Source organism: Solea senegalensis, linkage group LG1, assembly GCF_019176455.1.
Source record: "Solea senegalensis isolate Sse05_10M linkage group LG1, IFAPA_SoseM_1, whole genome shotgun sequence".
Lineage (NCBI taxonomy): Eukaryota > Metazoa > Chordata > Actinopteri > Pleuronectiformes > Soleidae > Solea > Solea senegalensis.
In genome coordinates this window covers 28,206,661-28,216,212 of record NC_058021.1, presented here as the reverse complement: position 1 = coordinate 28,216,212, position 9,552 = coordinate 28,206,661, and the positions used below count along the sequence as shown (strand labels likewise).

Here is a 9,552-nt window from a genome sequence, read left to right as displayed (position 1 = left end):
GATTTTACCAGCACAAATTTCCTGTAGACATAAAACAAATCACTTCCTGTGTGCAGTGCAGCAATGACCTCTAAAACACAACTGTAGCGAGAAACACACAGAGAGTCGTGTCGAGCTGATAGACTTATTTGACATTGGTTTGAATGTAACAGAACTTTTGTTTATATTCAAAAGTTACACACTACAGCTTTTACATTTTTAGGTTGTTTGTCCCTCAACCTCAAATATCTTTTTCAAGAATGGCACAAATGTTCACTTTTTAAGAAAGCACTGATTGGATTTTAGTGACCACAAGTCAAAAATCAAGGTTATGGTGGCCTCAAAAACTATGCGTTTTGTTCTAAGGTGATTTCTCATGAGCAGCGAAAGAGAGTCTAAGCATGTTCAATGGGATTCAAACATCAACGCAGAGGTCTCAAACTTATAATGATTTATTTCTGTATGAGATTCTTTTCATGAATAGATTTGTTCTCATCATAAATACTTTTTTATTATGAGCTATATATTGTTCCATATCAAAACAAACACCTGTATTTAGAATTTCTGTGAAATATCATCTCTAATATTGTAATAGTATTGTGATATCATTTGAACATACTACTATGCATCTAGACGCTGAAGGTTAAAGGTCACAAGGTCACAGTTACCTCATGTCCATGTGACCATGACATATCATGTGAATGCCCAAAAGGTATTACCTTACATCTGGAACAAACATTCACTCCATCTGATAACCTTAGAATAGGGTGGTCAAAAGGTAAAGGTTAAACATAAAAAAAAAATATGAGTCGGGAATAAATGTGTAGACTGAGAGGGTCAGCAGAGCCTTGCAACATTATGGTCCATAATAATGTTAAGAATGAAAACATCATGAACATCCAATAAATAAGGGAACTAACAGGTTAATGAAGAATATTTTAAGTCATAACTCTGTGTTTAGGTTTGTGGGGATTACAGAAGCCTTATTCCACCTTATTCTTTAAGGTGATTATGAATAAACAAAGGTCTGCATTTATAAAAAAAAAAGAAATAAGTAAAGCAGCTTTAATTGTGTTAATTCAGCAGTTTGCACCATGAGGCTTAGTTGAGATTCTGAGGATTTTAACCTGATGCTTTACAGCTGCCCTCCATGTCCGCTGCATATTTCCTGAGAAAAGAATGAAAATCATTGTATTAACACACTGAGCCGAAGCGTCTCTCCCTCTCAGTTACATATCCAGAAAGAAGATCTCATTATCTCAGTACAACACACAGCCGCTTTAATCGGAAAGCCTGGCTGCAAACACAGAGTCCCAGTGACTCGAGCAAGTTCACGGAATATCTGAAGGAGACCTGGTCAAACAGGTTTATCACATTTCACTCTTCGCCTCAGACAGCAGAAGCTGACTCTGCAGGGGGAAATGATCTTTGACCTGGATGACCAAGCTTGAAACTGTGCTAAATCGGATATGGGCAGGGTTAGTGCTGGTTCCTCATAGCGAGAGGGTTCTCAGTTTGAATCCTTGAATAACCAAGGCACCAATATGAGAAGTGAAAAGATGTAAATCTATGAACAAGGCAGAGAAGGTTCTATCACATACCAATAACCCTTTTTTTAATGCTTTTGAGTTGATACCGTCAGGCCACAGTCATTCAAACTGCAAAATAAATCATTTATATAAATACATGAATGGTTTTGAGATAATCAGGCACAAATATTGTATTGGGTGTCTGTGCAATGGTGGACTGATGATATGTTTGGGCATAAAAGGGGCTTAAAAGGGCTCGAAAAACACTCAACAACACTTCCATCACAAAATCTACGTTAAAGATTCACTTGCGTCCATCTGTGCACTCATAGTGTGTTGGTCTTTAAAATGAGGTGTGGTCCAGTGCATTGCTATGAGGCAGTACAAAGCCATTGACCAACAAAAACCTGGTCTAAAGCCAATGCGGGCAGTATCTCATGCTTCATATTTCATGATTTTAAAGCTCCTTTAGTTAGATGTGTTTATATAGGCAGGTTCACAGTGCACATACACTGTGTTTAATACACAAATCTTCAGCTTCTCCTCTTCCCATTAAAAGATAAATACCTGCCCCCAACTTTGCTGATTATGCCTCACTTTCACCCGAATTACATACTGTTTAACAACAAAAATTGGACTTGGACACACTGTGATGTTCTCACACCACACACTCTCTCAGCGCTGGTCCTGAGGATTCACTGCCCTGCAGGTTTTATAACTTCCCTTGCTGCAACACACCTGATTCCAATCAATGGCTCGTTATCAGACTTCTGCAGCACTTCCTGATGATTGGACCATTTGAATCAGGTGTGTTGGAGCAGGATTTAGATGATTTAAATTGGGCCCAAAGTGTTTGCCTTGTTTATATTCTCTGGTCAGAGAAGGTTTAACATGTTTTTGGTCACTGAAAAAGCACTGTTGTTCCACTGCTGGAGTAAAGTTACTACACTCAGAGTGGCGTTTCTCCCTCATGTTCTCCCTCTTTTCCGCGTGGGTTATGAATGGATGGATGGAGTCACTGTTTGCCCACAAACAATAGGTTCTCCCTTTTACCCACATTATGTGTTTGACAGTAAAACATTACTGCTACTACTACACCCAGAATTATTAACTTGTAGTGGTGATTAGCAGGTTCAGTACCAAGCACTGTGCAGATAAGACCTGGTGAAACATTATCAAGCCACAGTATGTCAAGACAAAATCAGGTCACTCTACCCAGAAAGGGGTTTAAGATTATTAAAAGGTTGAATGGGTGAAAACCATAAATATGTTATGTTTGAATTTCTTTACATTATTACTGAAATAACAGTCAATTAAATAGCATGGGCTGTATGTAATTTGATAGATTTCTTACATACTGTGAATACTATTAATGTATTATCTGTTCCCTAAATAGATATGAATAATTTTATAATTATTATCCATGATGTTTTTGGATAATACAATCATGTGTCATGTCAATACTGTCTATTTCAATGTGGGGTTTCTGGGAATCTAATGGGTTGCAGTTATCAGTGCTTTTCATAATGTTTTATCATTTATACTTTAAGTGCATTTAAAAATGCACTAACATTGATTGAAGCTTCATCAAAATTAGACAGTAGATTTAAGTGAAACTAGTGTAGTACCCATAATATGTTTTTGTGTAATGTATATGTGTTTGGGGTGATTTTTTTGTTTGTTCTTTTTATCTTACTTTTATCTTACTAAGGACATCAGCCACCTCATTTGTTATTAGTATTTATTTTTGATGTGAAAATAAATAATACTAGTACCAATGAGGCGGCTGATGTCTTTAGTAAGTCGCCCAACAACTTTGAATCCTGTCAAACAAATCATTGGACGGTTATGCGATTAACAGACAGATGAGCAGAATATCTTTTCATGTTTCTTATTCCAATTTGGCACTGCACATATTGGTGCCCCCTTTAGTAAGTGCAGAGAATTCCCAGACCCTGACAGATTGAGGAACAACATCTGTTCTAAAGCACTGTCAATAATGTACAATTAAAATAAAAGTTGAATTAAAAATAAATACAACAGTTCTTTTGAGCCATTTTCAATCAAGAGACCCTGACAAACTCACAGACACACTCTTGTTTGGTTCTTGGCCCCTCAAAGCTTGAAACCAGGGGCAGATGGGCTGCTTGGCATCAGAAACAATGTGTGGCAGGGATTCCACGTACAGTACATGTTGTTTGTGCCAAGTCTCCCCTCAAATAACCTTGTTGTACCCTCCTGTAACTATGAGACAGAAACAGGGTCAACTCGCCCTGTTGTGTAAGAGCGGATGAAAACGCAGATGATGCGTGTGAATCCAAATATGATGAATAAGAGTTCAGAGGCTCGTCTGCGTAGGTTCTTACCTGACATAATCCTGTCATCACTCTTTCTTTTTAGCTCTTTATCATCACCTGACAATCATTCATGAGCGATGGGATGTGAACTTGAAAAGATCATTCACTAAATACCACACAGGATTTAGTTATTGTTAACGTACAGCTGCGGAAGGCAACATGTTTTTTTGTTTTTTTAATGTTGTTGAGCAAAGTCCCATCATAACTTTTCTACATTACAAAATTTATGTGACCTGAGAAGATCCGCGACTATGTTCTGTTCCCAGGCTTTGGGAACAGAACCCAGGGTGCCTCCTCTTGGTCGATCACAAGCCAGCTAAATATAAAAGCGTCTGATGAGATATGCGGCGCCTTTCAGAGATTGAGAGATTGCCTTGCACCACCGTGGGAGGGGCTAAGGACAAACGTTTTCCGACAATCCTAAACCCTTTTTTCAGGTGAAAACCAACATATATGGGTATCAAGTACATTATGTATGTATTTGAATTGTGCATATTGTGTTAAAAAACATGTGTATCTACTGCCTCTCTGGTCAAACACCTATTGCAGCAGCAAGGCATTAGGGAGAGATGTGTCTTTAGTCTCCAGGAGGCAAATCTGACTGTAAAATGCTAACTTTGTGTATTTGTACTTGTTATAGCAAACCAAAAAAACTCTGGCGATGGTCAACAACCCTGCAAGTTTTCATTCAGCAGCTCTTACTTATTAGTACTTACTTCAGTATCTGCTGAATCCTAAAATCCTCCCACTCTCTGGGACATGGTTGGAATTTCAATAGTCAATGGACCTTTTTTTTTCTGTTGGAACAGAAAGAAGTGTTGAGACTCACAGCTGAAATCCAGTTTGTTCCTCCCTCATTCACATGCATATGACCCCTGCTATACTTTCTCTTCCTCGAAGAGTCCAGTTTTCTGTTCCTCCGGCTCCTTGGCTCCTTTTGTGAGAATGTGTGCGATGAATAGCAAAGAGCTCCTCACTCTCCTATTGTAGCGAACTACTTCTCCCTCCTGACAGAAACACGACAGTGCTTTGCATGGAAACACTGACAAGCGCTATGTATTCTGAGTCTATTCAGAGTCGCTGCTCTTATTCTTGTAAGTTTACTCCGGAGATTCACTGACTATAAACAGGACTATGTGGTGATTTATGTCCTAACAAATGCTGCAGCAGTTGTTACATTATTCTCTGGCACAGTCAGTGTGTGGAACACATACTGGTGGTGGAGCAGTGTCGTGGAGCAAATGAAACATCTGCTATCAGAATAATCAAAAATAAACAAAATTGTAAATCAAAGTAAATCATCAAATTGACCAGTGCAGTAGCCATTCAATTTGTGTCTGTTCTTTCATTTATTGATGTTTCTTGCATTTCTTAACCAAACAGCATCAAAGTCTACCAATGTATCTTGCAAAGTCGTCAGTTAAATCGATCAACAGACAGAAAACAGACATTTATTTTGCATTTATAGATAATGAGGGGGTAGCGCTTGATAAGTTTACTCATCTTTTTTATTCATTTTGCACACGCAATGATGGAGTTTTTAAACGTATTTACTTTCAGTTTTTTTCTGTTTTTGGACATTTTGTGTCAAACTTTCTGAGTTTTTAGTTGTTTGTTAGTAGTTTTAGTTTTCCCTCCACTGTGATTGTCTGCCCCACCCCTGATCTGACTCACCTGTGTTTGATGAGTTTCACCTGTGTTCAATTAGCTCCTCAGTGTCTTTGGTTCATCCTGTTCTGTTTCCATGTTTGTTTGTTTTACTTTCTACCAGCTCTTCCTTTCTTTCATTTAATTTTGTTTGTTCTCCTGCATTTGGGTCCTTCATTTTTGTTGTGATGTTGCAAATGTTTCATATTTTGTTGGGATTATTCTTGTCTTTATTTTTGTCTTAATAAATTAATTCAATGTAGCTCTAGTTGGTATAGAAACCCACAGCAAACTGTGTTAGTGTAGCGCTGGTCTGGGTTTATAATCTTTTTTCAGATCAGAGCTTAAATGTATTTTCTAACACAAATTGGGATTACGTGAGATCTTATGTAACATAATCCCTGAGAGGAAAACCAATTAAACTAAAGCAGTGTCCTGGTGGATGTAGGAAATTTCACTGACCCCACGGTGGGAACCTCACAAGTGGTTTGAATTGCCTCAAATAAACACACACATGCATGCATGCATACCACAACCATCATTTGCGCAATTATCGTGCAAAGTGTAAACACACTGACCAGATGTGGGAACCTTATACATGTTTGTGTTTCATCCACTGCTTCTAACACTATAAGGTAAAAAAACAAGCATAATAACCCTTAAGTATTAAGTAGGATGTATATTTGTACCTTATCTTCATTGTTTTAGTGAAATAACCCCATGTTCACCTGTCTAAAGTGAGGGGCCCCTCAATGAAGCTGCTCCTAATTAATCATCTACACTCACTTTGTGTATTTTTGGATTCCAACTGTTTAAGAATGGGGGTCCAGAGGTCGCAGTCTTGAAGATGGAGCTGTACCATTACTCTGAGCCCTTTTAATGAGTTTTTCCATTGCACTCATCCATCATGATCTCTGCTTTCAGCACACAATGTGCTCCCCGTCTTGTGTCCTTGTGTAGTCCATACCCACCTTATTCTATGGGGGGTACTATTGTGTAAATGGTTGTGGTGTAAATTGCAGGGAAGAGACATAAGCTCTTTCCAGTGGCTAACCAAGGTGGTGACAATTGTTTATGAAATCAATTCAGCTTAACATTTGATCTGCAGTTTGTTTTTCACCCTGATCTTGAAACTCAGGGTCTCTAAAACCCAGGTTTGGAGACGTGGGACACTAACGGTCCATTTATATTTGATACTTTCGTTAATACTTTACGGTCATTGTGCACCTAGCAGGAGCAATGACAGAAGAAACGGAGCAACACCACTGGAAATCATGGGGGCAGTATTAGTAGTAGTAGTCAACAGTCAACAGTCCGATCAGTCAGGAAAAAAAGAAAGAAGCAACCTACATTTGCAGAGCACAATTTTAAATATGCTGCCAGAGCTTACTGGTTCATCCCTGCAGCCAGAGAGTGACTGCCAGGTGCTCGGCTTCACACAATGGCGAGTATTGTCAAAATAGATACGGAAAACATTGAAAATGCAGCTCGTTATCGATCTCTCAGCGGCAACACCAATGAGTAATATTTCCCATTAATGTGACAACTTACATTCAGTGGTCTTCCATTCCACCGCCTGTGCTTCTGACTGTTTTGGATCAAGCACAATAAAATAACTTCTTCCCAACTACTCATCACTGCCCTCTAGAGGGAGTATTGCATAAATGTCCATACCAACACAAAAGACGCATGTAGGTATGTAGAGTAGTGACGGAGATAACGTTTGAGACAGACAAGAAAATGGACCTCTGTCTTTAAATAAATAGCTTCTTTGACGAAATCATCCGATGTATTGCTGTGTATTAAGTACGTGAGCTGAGGCAACTTCAGGTCATCTTCCTATCCATCAATAGAAAAAGGCAGAGGTAAAATCACATCGTAGAGCAGATGATGTTTTCCATGTGGTACATTTCACAATGGCTCTCAGGGATTAGGGGATTAGACACTACAGAAACAGAAAATCCTGCCCATACTTCAGTCAAGGTGTCATGGAGTGTTCAAACAAGGTCATCATTTGTGTACAATACATGTGGGACAGACAAACTCGTTTTCCACCGCACGCACAGGATGTGCTTTAGCATTTGTACATTGTTACATTCTCGAGTCGTTATATCAATTATTTATTCCACTGTGGAGTCCAAACTGTAGCAAGTACGTCAATAAATCAGACATGTGTATCCATTTCACTCACATACAGTATCATGAATTTTAAATGACTGGCCAAATAAACATGGATAAACTGAAACACACTGTAGCCACATGTGAGGGACGATCAGATGACCAGCAACACTGTTCAAATGGTTTCATTACAGGTCAGATTTGACGAGTCACAGCAACAGAAAACGTCACATTTGTGAGACCGCTCTTTATCGAAGTAGGAGATGAGTAAAATATGATAAGCTAAGCTCTGCCAAGATAAACTAAAACAAGCTAAGATAAAAAAAAAAGATACACAATGGAAGTTATTACAGCAAATCTGTGAATTAATATTTAGCTCTAAAGAACAACAATGTCCTCCTTTGTTTGATTTTGCCACACAGGTTGATTAGTTAAGTGCTCAGTATAAGCGAAACAAATTACCTTTCTCAATGATGTCACTTGGCCTCAAAAATATTATATCAAATCTTGGAAAACATACTGGAAAAATCTAACTTTGGCATTGGATTTCTGTGTCACATCGACGATGATTAACCTCAGGATAAACCTGAGGCTGAAGTATTGTTCTGAACTTCAGGACTTCTTTGTAATCAGGAGATATTGGCTGCACCTGTGCTTCTCTCCCACAGCTGAGGGTAATCAGTCTGGGAGGTTATAAAGGCAGGTTAGAGATTTACTATCGACAGTCAAGTTGGTTGTGTTGGTTGTGTGTCCTTTTTGGTTAAAAATGAGTCAGTGTGAGGCTGTCAGGAGTTCTGCTCGTCTTGAATATTCTGAGTGTGCAGTACATTTGTGATCTATCATGAAATACTGTCACCATTTGTATTTCTGGTCACGTTGTAAATGTAGGTCCAAACAATCCCTGTCTTTTAGTTCAGTTTCTTTGCCTCATTAACTGCCACCAACATCACATTTGTTGTTAAAACATCACTGTTCTAGCATTTAAAGCGGTACATTTCTATCTTCAGAGGTCACTCGGAGGAAATCTGTCTCGGCCCTGATTTACCCCTCACTCCCAGAAAACTATACGTTATGTGAAAACAAACAAAGGTTTGCTCTCCCACCTTGTGCTGATGAATTGCCTGACATAAATATCAAACCGTGAGAGCAGGTGTTCCGGGACACAACAAACGCCAGACGCTATCAGCTAGACTTTTAGGAGTCTGCTGTATGAAGCACTGTAAATTTTGAGATATGGAAATGACAGTTAAAAATAAAAAATAAAAGCTTCATTGCCAACATATACGAGTGCTATTTTAAGTAGAGATCAAATATGGACTTTATTTTAGAATTAAAGGCTTCTCAAACCTTTTTCAATCGGTTTCAGTCACAGTGAGCCTTTTATACTTAAAAATCAACAAATCAACAAATATATAAATGAATCTACACAGAAAACCTTGTTTCCAGCATCAGATAATTATGCAATCTTCATTATTTTACTCGCATTTTTACTTCTAAGATGGTCACATCGACCTGAGACCTGCATTTGACAGTAATTCTGGTTTGGTTTATTGGTGCCACTGTTGGATCAGATAATATAACCTGATAATGTTGCTGTGGCTGCTGTGTCAGATACACCAGTTGCTCAACTGTGAGGGATTAATGACACTCTTAGCGCCGGATAAAGTTCACACTTGCTGCCCTTGATCTGTCAGCAGGAAGTAACGAGGGTTACACGTTAACAGAAAGGAAATATTTTGTCTGCCATAAAAAGCTGAGGATAATAAACGTTATGTTTACACTGGTGTACGTGGGTTCGAGGGCGGCGTAAAAATAATATATTAGGACCTGATGGCAGAATGACACAATGACAACGCTGCTCCTAAGCTCAGTATTTGGTGAAGGGGACATCTGGAGAGTAAATGTGTCATGAGGCGAGGACA

At 38.7% G+C, this 9,552-nt stretch overlaps 1 long non-coding RNA gene across 1 annotated transcript; it reads right to left on the bottom strand.

The window, feature by feature from the left end:
- Positions 1-563: 563 nt before the first annotated feature.
- Positions 564-4,975, bottom strand: LOC122779922. Its single transcript, XR_006361631.1, has 3 exons — positions 4,750-4,975; positions 4,582-4,662; positions 564-1,147 (listed from the first exon to the last, which is right to left on the bottom strand). It is a non-coding gene; the product is annotated as an uncharacterized LOC122779922 (long non-coding RNA).
- Between the last annotated feature and the right edge of the window lie 4,577 nt (positions 4,976-9,552).